The sequence below is a fragment of the Oncorhynchus kisutch genome, linkage group LG17 (assembly GCF_002021735.2).
Source record: "Oncorhynchus kisutch isolate 150728-3 linkage group LG17, Okis_V2, whole genome shotgun sequence".
NCBI classification, from domain to species: domain Eukaryota; kingdom Metazoa; phylum Chordata; class Actinopteri; order Salmoniformes; family Salmonidae; genus Oncorhynchus; species Oncorhynchus kisutch.
This window is the reverse complement of record NC_034190.2, coordinates 86,551,686-86,562,462: the sequence shown is the minus strand read 5'-3', so window position 1 is coordinate 86,562,462 and position 10,777 is coordinate 86,551,686. Positions and strand designations below refer to the sequence as shown.

At 44.3% G+C, this 10,777-nt stretch overlaps 1 protein-coding gene across 1 annotated transcript in view; it reads left to right on the top strand.

The window, feature by feature from the left end:
- Positions 1-427: 427 nt before the first annotated feature.
- LOC109885062 (RNA-binding protein 10) overlaps positions 428-10,777 on the top strand; it is a 75,044-nt gene continuing 64,694 nt past the window's right edge. Inside the window, 1 exon segment of the mRNA XM_031793363.1 lies at positions 428-543. The gene's annotated coding sequence lies outside the window, so the exon portion shown is untranslated.

The following is a 10,777-nucleotide window of genomic DNA, read 5'->3' as shown; positions in this document are numbered from 1 at the left end:
AGCGTAATAGTAACGTGTTGTAGTACCTGCGATAACAGTGTAATAGTAACGTGTTGTAGTACCTGCGATAACAGTGTAATAGTAACGTGTTGTAGTACCCGCGATAACAGCGTAATAGTAACGTGTTGTAGTACCTGCGATAACAGTGTAATAGTAACGTGTTGTAGTACCTGCGATAACAGTGTAATAGTAACGTGTTGTAGTACCTGCGATAACAGCGTAATAGTAACGTGTTGTAGTACCCGACATCGACAGAGAAAGAAGAATAACGTAACAGTTTTTCAATACTTAAAAAGAAAAATCCCATTCGAATGGATGTCCTGTCCTTTAATGATTAACTGTCGTCCAATCATATTCCCGGAGAAAGAGTGTGTGCGTTGTATACACCAATCATATAGTCGAAACAACTATCATGCACCGCCCAACTACACAAAATGAAGCCATTTTGCAAATATAATTTTTGGAGCTGAACTAACACACCCTCCTTCACTCAGTAGCTAGGGAACACATTACACCAGAAAACTTAACTTGAACGTGAGGAAGGTAAGATATTTTATGATTTGCACAATAACGAGTGTTTTATTGCAATCGTCCATATGCTGTCTAAACTGTTCATTGAGGCTGGTCCCAAAGCTAATCGTGTTTACATTGGCTAACCACCTTCACCAACACCACTATCAGCTGGCACTAACTAAATATTACTCTTTCGGTTATATTCTCTGTGTTATGTTTGCAAGCGATCCGGGATATTTATCTGCAATTACAAATTATTATTCAGTGCATCAGTGCATGCAGGCAGTTCGCGGTGTCCCTGTCAGTCTGTGTTGGTTTCGTGTGTCCCGACTGTCGGTCATCGAGGGTCAGTGGGTACAATGACGTCCTTTATTTACATCCGTGCCGGCTGGTCGATTCACTGCCCGTCTCTCAGTGGAGCTGTCAAATATTATGACAGACAAAACAGAAAGACCCGTTTGCACATTTTTTTTTTGCAGGCCATATAATAATTTGGTCAGGTAAAAATGTATTTGACCTGGCTTGTCACAATCTGACATAATGGCAGGCAACTTTGTAGGCTTTGACATTAGAGATTTGCAAAATCCATGAACGCCCCCCCCCACCATCAACCTCATTGGTTTCTGCATGAACCCCCCCCCAGCAACCTCATTGGGTCCTGCATGAACGCCACCCCCCCACCATCAACCTCATTGGTTTCTGCATGAACCCCCCCCCCCCCCCCAGCAACCTCATTGGCCCCTGCATGAACGCCCCCCCCCCACCATCAACCTCATTGGTTTCTGCATGAACCCCCTCACCATCAACCTCATTGGTTCCTGCATGAACCCCCTCACCATCAACCTCATTGGTTTCTGCATGAACCCCCCCAGCAACCTCATTGGTTCCTGCATGACCCCCCCCCCCCCCCCCCAGCAACCCCATTGGTTCCTGCATGAACGCCACCCCCCCAGCTACCTCATTGGTTCCTGCATGAACGCCCCCCCCCCAGCAACCTCATTGGTTCCTGTATGAATGCCCCCCATCCCCCAGCATCCTCATTGGTTCCTGCATGACCGCCCCCCCCACCAGCAACCTCATTGGTTCCTGCATGAACGCCCCCCCCAACCCCCCCCCCACCATCAACCTCATTGGTTTCTGCATGAACCCCCCCCCCCAGCAACCTCATTGGTTCCTGCATGAACCCCCCCCCCCAGCAACCTCATTGGTTCCTGCATGAACCCCCCCCCAGCAACCTCATTGGTTTCTGCATGAACGCCCCCCCCCCCCCCCACCAGCAACCTCATTGGTTCCTGCATGACCCCCCCCCCAGCAACCCCATTGGTTCCTGCATGAACACCCCCCTCCCAGCTACCTCATTGGTTCCTGCATGAACGCCCCCCCCCCCCCCCCCAGCAACCTCATTGGTTCATGCATGATTATAACAGAACATGGCCAAGATGTTCAAATGTTCATAAATGACCAGCATGGTCGAATAATAATAAGGCAGAACAGTTGAAACTGGAGCAGCAGCACAGTCAGGTGGAAGTTGAAACTGGAGCAGCAGCATGGCCAGGTGGACTGGGGACAGCAAGGAGTCATCATGTCAGGTAGTCCTGGGGCATGGTCCTAGGGCTCAGGTCAGTTGAAACTGGAACAGCAGCATGGCCAGGTGGACTGGGGACAGCAAGGAGTCATCATGTCAGGTAGTCCTGGGGCATGGTCCTAGGGCTCAGGTCCTCCGAGAGAGAGAAAGAAAGATAGAAGGAGAGAATTAGAGAACGCACACTTAGATTCACACAGGACACCGAATAGGACAGGAGATATAACAAACTGACCCCGGCCCCCCGACACATAAACTACTGCAGCATAAATACTGGAGGCTGAGACAGGAGGGGTCAGGAGACACTGTGGCCCCATCCGAGGACACCCCCGGACAGGGCCAAACAGGAAGGCTATAACCCCACCCACTTTGCCAAAGCACAGATATGAAGGCTGCAAGAGAACGAGGTGACATTATCAGATATGAAGGCTGCAAGAGAACGAGGTGACATTATCAGATATGAAGGCTGTAAGAGAACGAGGTAACATTATCAGATATGAAGGCTGCAGGAGAACGAGGTGAGATGATCAGATATGAAGGCTGCAAGAGAACGAGATGACATTATCAGATATGAAGGCTGCAAGAGAACGAGGTGACATTATCAGATATGAAGGCTGCAGGAGAACGAGATGACATTATCAGATATGAAGGCTGCAAGAGAACGAGATGACATTATCAGATATGAAGGCTGCAGGAGAACGAGATGACATTATCAGATATGAAGGCTGCAAGAGAACGAGGTGACATTATCAGATATGAAGGCTGCAAGAGAACGAGGTCTGTGTTATCAGATATGAAGGCTGCAAGAGAACGAGATGACATTATCAGATATGAAGGCTTCAAGAGAACGAGGTGACATTATCAGATATGAAGGCTGCAGGAGAACGAGGTGACATTATCAGATATGAAGGCTGCAAGAGAACGAGGTGACATTATCAGATATGAAGGCTGCAAGAGAACGAGGTGACATTTTCAGATATGAAGGCTGCAAGAGAACGAGGTGACATTATCAGATATGAAGGCTGCAAGAGAACGAGGTGACATTATCAGATATGAAGGCTGCAGGAGAACGAGGTGACATTATCAGATATGAAGGCTGCAAGAGAACGAGGTGACATTATCAGATATGAAGGCTGCAAGAGAACGAGGTGACATTTTCAGATATGAAGGCTGCAAGAGAACGAGGTGACATTATCAGATATGAAGGCTGCAAGAGAACGAGGTGACATTATCAGATATGAAGGCTGCAAGAGAACGAGGTGAGATGATCAGATATGAAGGCTGCAAGAGAACGAGGTGACATTATCAGATATGAAGGCTGCAAGAGAACGAGGTCTGTGTTATTTTCAGATATGAAGGCTGCAGGAGAACGAGGTGACATTATCAGATATGAAGGCTGCAAGAGAACGAGATGACATTATCAGATATGAAGGCTTCAAGAGAACGAGGTGACATTATCAGATATGAAGGCTGCAGGAGAACGAGGTGACATTATCAGATATGAAGGCTGCAAGACAACGAGGTGACATAGCATATCTGAGGTACGACAAACTGATTTTTCACCCTCCCTCCCAAGGAGTTAGGAGGAGCGACAGACAAGTAATTACACACACACACACACACACACACACACACACACACACACACACACACACACACACACACACACACACACTAACGGATACTGTGGGTACAGCTGCTATAGGCTCTATGGGTACAGCTGCTATAGGCCACCTAGTGCTGATGTCAAATATCTTGATGGAATTTGCTAAATGTTGGAAAAGGTATCTGATGAAAATAAGGAAATATATTTTTGGGGGAGATATGAATATAGATTTAACACCAACTGTCCAATGAGAAAGAAACATATTTCTGTTGCCAATGTACAGTTAATTTACAGGTAATTTGCATATACTCCAGAATGTTATGAAGAGTGATCAGATTAATTGCAGTTAATTGCAAAGTCCCTCTTTGCCATGCAAATGAACTGAATCCCCCAAAAACATTTCCACTGCATTTCAGCCCTGCCACAAAAGGACCAGCTGACATCATGTCAGTGATTCTCTCGTTAACACAGGTGTGAGTGTTGACGAGGACAAGGCTGGAGATCACTCTGTCATGCTGATTGAGTTCGAATAACAGACTGGAAGCTTCAAAAGGAGGGTGGTGCTTGGAATCATTGTTCTTCCTCTGTCAACCATGGTTACCTGCAAGGAAAAACGTGCCATCATCATTGCTTTGCACAAAAAGGGCTTCACAGGCAAGGATATTGCTGCCAGTAAGATTGCATCTAAATCAACCATTTATCAGATCATCAAGAACTTCAAGGAGAGCGGTTCAGTTGTTGTGAAGAAGGCTTCAGGGCACTCAAGAAAGCCCAGCAAGTGCCAGGACCGTCTCCTAAAGTTGATTCAGCTGTGGGATCGGGGCACCACCAGTACAGAGCTTGCTCAGGAATGGCAGCAGGCAGGTGTGAGTGCATCTGCACACACAGTGAGGCGAAGACTTTTGGAGGATGACCTGGTGTCAAGAAAGGCAGCAAAGAATCCACTTCTCTCCAGCAAAAACATCAGGGACCGACTGATATTCTGCAAAAGGTACAGGGACTGCTGAGGACTGGGGTAAAGTCATTTTCTCTGATGAATCCCCTTTCCCATTGTTTGGGGCATCCGGAAAAAAGCTTATCCGGAGAAGACGAGGTGAGCGCTACCATCAGTTCTGTGTCATGCCAACAGTAAAGCATCCTGAGACCATTCATGTGTGGGGTTGCTTCTCAGCCAAGGGAGTGGGCTCTCTCACAATTTTGCCTAAGAACACAGCCATGAATAAAGAATGGTACCAACACATCCCCGAGAGCAACTTTTCCCAACCATCCAGGAACAGTTTGGCGATGAACAATGCCTTTTCCAGCATGATGGAGCACTTTGCCAGAAGGCAAAAGGGATAACTAAGTGGCTCGGGGAACAAAACATCGATATTTTGGGTCCATGGCCAGGAAAATCGCCAGACCTTAATCCCATTGGGAACTTGTGGTCCATCCTCAAGAGGGGGATGGCCACACAAAAACCCACTAATTCTGACAAATTCCAAGCATTGATTATGCAAGAATGGGCTGCCATCAGTCAGGATGTGGCCCAGAAGTTAATTGACAGCATGCCAGGGCAGATTGCAGAGGTCTTGAAAAAGAAGGGTCAACACTGCAAATATTGACTCTTTGCATCAACTTCATGTAATTGTAATTGACACGTATGAAATGCTTGTAATTATACTTCAGTATTCCATCGTAACATCTGACAAAAAATATCTAAAGACACTGAAGCAGCAAACTTTGTGGAAATTAATATTTGTGTCATTCTCCAAACTTTTGGCCACGACTGTATGTAACCTAACCCAAGTTATGATATTACCAATCAGAATGTTTACTCATAGGTCCGGTATTACATCATCGTGTCACGCCCTGACCCGAGATATGTCTGTTTTCTTGATATTTAGGTCAGTGTGTGACTTGCTGGATACGCTAGTTTTTGTATTGTCTAGGGGTTTTGTAGGTCAAGGTATTTGTATGTTTATGTTGGCCTGATATGGTTCCCAATCAGAGTTAGCTGTTTATCGTTGTCTCTGATTGGGGATCATATTTAGGCAGTCCTGTTTCCCACTTTCTGTTGTGGGTTCTTGTCTATGTGTAGTTGCCTGTCAGCACTCATTTGTATAGCGTCACGTGTTATTTTGGTTAGTTTGTTCAGTGTTCATTCTTATAAATAAAGAATGTACGTATACCACGCTGCGCCTTGGTCAGATTCATAAAACGAACGTGACACATCCACTTGTATCGATCACAAGCTGTATCAGTGGCACTAGGTTACAATAATCATAACCTGGTTGAACTCACTAGGAAAACTACAATACCAGAGGCCCTAAGGTAATCTACCACAGGTCCTATAGAGGGTTCAATCAGGACTCACTCACTAGGAACACTAAAATACCAAAGGCCCTAAGGTAATCTACCACAGGTCCTACAGAGGATTCAATCAGGACTAATTTGTGGATGAGATTAAGAAGGTTAGAAGTGTGTAGTGAGGATGATCCTGAAATGGCACTGAGTTTGTTTATGAAACTATTTATGAGTATAGCTGATAAACACGCCCCTTTAAGAAATGATTTATGAGTATAGCTGATAAACACGCCCCTTTAAGAAATGATTTATGAGTATAGCTGATAAACACGCCCCTTCAAGAAATGATTTATGAGTTTCGCTGATAAACACGGCCCTTTAAGAAATGATTTATGAGTTTCGCTGATAAAAACGCCCCTTTAAAGAAATGATTTATGAGTTTCGCTGATAAACACGCCCCTTTAAGAAATGATTTATGAGTTTCGCTGATAAACACGCCCCTTTAAAGAAAATGCACTGTGAGGTCAAACGGTGGATTGATGATGAGCTGAGAAATATCATGATGCCAAAAAAAGTAAATCTGGTACTCTGTTTGATAAGCAAAGTTATTGTAAATGAAGAAATCTTGTGACCAAACTAAACAAAGGAAAGAAGAAGGGTTTCTATCAGCACAACATTGATGAAGTAAAGGATGATGGGAAAAAACTGTGGAGAACGTTGAACACTATTATGGGTAGGAATTCAAACGTCAGCCTCTTTTGTCGAATCAGAGGGTATATTAATTACTAAACCACACGACATCGCAAACTACTTTAATTAATATTTTACAGGCAAAGTGGACAAGTTGAGGAATGCTATGGCTCAATGTGATATACCCCTATAAAAGATTGTATCATGAAGGAGAGGCAAGGCAGGTTTGAATTTCATCAAGTTGAAAGGAAGAGGTAGAAAGGATGCTGTTGTCACCTGGTACAGATAACCTAGACGCCACATTGCTTAGAGTTACAGCTAACCAGATATCAGCCCCAATCTCTCCTATTTTTAAAAAGTGCTTGATGTATGGGGTGGGCCCAGAAGTCTGGAAAGAGTCAAAGGTTATTCCACTACCTAAGGATAAAAAATCTGCATTTACATTTACTCAATTAGTATTTGGTAGCATTGCCTTTACATTGTTCAACTTGGGTCAAATGTTTCGGGTAGCCTTCCACAAGCTTCCCACAATAAGTTGGGTACATTTTGGCCCATTCCTCCTGACAGAGCTGATGTAACTGAGTCAGGTTTGTAGGCCTTTTTGCTTGCATATGCTTTTTCAGTTCTGCCCAAAGGTCAGGGCTTTGTGATGGCCACTCCAATACCTTGACTTTGTTGTCCTTAAGCCATTTTGCCACAACTTTGGAAGTATGCTTGGGGTCATTGTCCATTTGGAAGAACCATTTGCATCCAAGCTTTAACTTCCTGACTAATGTCTTGAGATGTTGCTTCAATATATCCACCTAATTTTCCGTCCTCATGATGCCATCTATTTTGTGAAGTGCACAAGTCCCTCCTGCGGCAAAGCACCCCACAACATGATGCTGCTACCCCCGTGCTTCACGGTTGGGATGGTGTTCTTCGGCTTGCAAGCCTCCAGCTTTTTCCTCCAAACATAACGATGGTTATTATGGCCAAACAGTTCTATTTTTGTTTCATCAGACCAGAGGACATTTCTCCAAAGGGTACGATCTTTGTCTGCATGTGCAGTTGCCTGCAACATCTTCACAAGGTCCTTTGCTGTTGTTCTGGGATTGATTTGCACTTTTCGCCTCAAAGTACATTCATCTCTAGGAGATGAACGCGTCTCTCCTCCAGAAGCTGTATGACAGCTGCGTGGTTCCATGGTGTTTATGCTTGCGTACTATTGTTTGTACAGATGAACGTGGTACCTTCAGGCGTTTGGAAATTGCTCCCAAGGATGAACCAGACTTGTGGAGGTCTACAATTGTTTTTTTGAGGTCTTGTCTGATTTCTTTTGATTTCCCCATGATGTCAAGCAAAGAGGCACTGAGTTTGAAGGTAGGCCTTGAAATATATCCACAGGTACACCTCCAAATGATGTCAATTAGCCTATCAGAAGCTTCTAAAATCATGACATCATTTTCTGGAATGTTCCAAGCTGTTTAAAGACATAGTGAATTATAAGTGAAATAAGGCTGACCGGAACATTCCAGTCGGCGTGATCAAAACAATCTTGAAGCGTTGCTTCCGGTTGGTCGGAGAAGCGTTGAATGGTTCTCGTCACTGGTACATCCTGTTTGAGTTTCTGCCTGTAAGACGGAAGGAGCAAGATGGCGTCGTGGTCGGATTTGCCCTAGGAGGGTGCGGGAAGAGTAGCAGTGATCGAGGGTATTGTGCATGCATGTAGCGCAATTAATATGCTGGAAGAATTTAGGTAGACTTGTTCTCAAATTTGCTTTGGTAAAATCCCCAGCTACAATAAATACAGCCTCAGGATGTATAGTTTCCAGTTTGCATGTAGTCCAGTGAAGTTCCTTGATGGCCGTCTTGGTGTCTGCTTGAGGGGGAATCTACACAGCTGTGACTATAACTGACGAGAATTCTCTTGGTTGATAAAATGGCAAGCCTTGATTGTAAGGAATTCTAGATTGGGTCAGCAGAAGGACTTTGAGTTCCTGTATGTTGTTATGATTACACCATGAGTCATTAATCATAAAGCATGCACCCCTGCCCTTCTTCTTCCCAGAGAGGTGTTTATCTCTCTCTGATGTTATTTCTATTTCCTGTCCAGTCATATGGTCTATCGCATTAGATGTTATTTCTATTTCCTGTCCAGTCATGTGGTCTATCACATTAGATGTTTTTTCTATTTCCTGTCCAGTCATGTGGTCTATCACATTAGATGTTTTTTCTTGAAGGTGGATTGGTAAAGAGTTCCATTCAACTATGGCTCGATATAATACTGTATTTAAGGCCATTTGTCCTTGGCTTGGGTTGTCTTAGCTGCCCTGAATTTGCCTGTCTGGTTTGGTGGTTATGCGTGTTGCTAGTATGTACTTTTTTTACTTTTTTTTTTACTAATGACCTTCCACTGGCATTAAACAAAGCCTGTGTGTCCATGTATGCTGATGATTCAACCATATACGCATCAGCAACCACTGCTAATGAAGTCACTGAAACCCTTAAAGAATTGCAGTCTGTTTTGGAATGGGTGGCCAGTAATAAACTGTTCCTGAACATCTCTAAAACTAAGAGCATTGTATTTGGTAGAAATCATTCCATAAGTTCTAGAGCTCAGCTGAATCTGGTAATGAAAGGTGTGGCTGTTGAACATGTTGAGGAGACTAAATGACTTGGCTTTACCTTAGTTCGTTAACTGTCATGGTCAAAACATATAGATTCAGTGGTTGTAAAGATGGGTAGAGGTTTGTCTGTAATAAAGAGATGCTCTGCTTTTTTGACACCACACTCCACAAAGCAAGTTCTGCAGGCTCTAGTTTTATCATATGTTTATCATTGTCCAGTCATGTGGTCCAGTGCTGCAAGGACAGACCTAGTTAAGCTGCATCTGGACCAGATCAGAGTGACACCTCTTTCTCTTCATTGTAATCAGAGGGCTGATATTATTACTATGCTGCCAGTCTCTCTATTGGCTGAGAGTTGAGGAGAGACTGACTGCATCACTTCTTGTTTTTATAAGAAACTGTTTGCACAGTCAACTTACACACAGCTCTGACACACACACTTACCCCACCAGACATGCCACCAGGGGTCTTTTCATAGTCCCCAAATCCAGAACACATGTAAGAAAGCGTACAGTATTATATAGAGCCATAATTGCATAGAACTTCCTTCCATCTCATATTGATCAAATAAACAGCAAACCTGGTTTAAAAAAACAGATAAAGCAACACCTCACGGGACAACGCCTCTCCCCTATTGGACCCACAGTACAACGCCTCTCCCCTATTGGACCCACAGCACAACGCCTCTCCCCTATTGGACCCACAGCACAACGCCTCTCCCCTATTGGACCCACAGCACAACGCCTCTCCCCTATTGGACCTAGATAGTGTGTCTGTATGCATTGATTTGTAGGCCAAGTGTGCCATGTTTTGAGCAGAGAAGAGATAATCTACCAGCCCTGTTTTGAGCAGAGAAGAGATAATCTACCAGCCCTGTTTTGAGCAATGAAGAGATAATCTACCAGCCCTGTTTTGAGCAGAGAAGAGATAATCTACCAGCCCTGTTTTGAGCAGAGAAGAGATAATCTACCAGCCCTGTTTTGAGCAGAGAAGAGATAATCTACCAGCCCTGTTTAGAGCAGAGAAGAGATAATCTACCAGCCCTGTTTAGAGCAGAGAAGAGATAATCTACCAGCCCTGTTTAGAGCAGAGAAGAGATAATCTACCAGCCCTGTTTAGAGCAGAGAAGAGATAATCTACCAGCCCTGTTTAGAGCAGAGAAGAGATAATCTACCAGCCCTGTTTTGAGCAGAGAAGAGATCATCTACCAGCCCTGTTTAGAGCAGAGAAGAGATCATCTACCAGCCCTGTTTAGAGCAGAGAAGAGATAATCTACCAGCCCTGTTTAGAGCAGAGAAGAGATAATCTACCAGCCCTGTTTAGAGCAGAGAAGAGATAATCTACCAGCCCTGTTTAGAGCAGAGAAGAGATAATCTACCAGCCCTGTTTAGAGCAGAGAAGAGATAATCTACCAGCCCTGTTTAGAGCAGAGAAGAGATAATCTACCAGCCCTGTTTAGAGCAGAGAAGAGATAATCTACCAGCCCTGTTT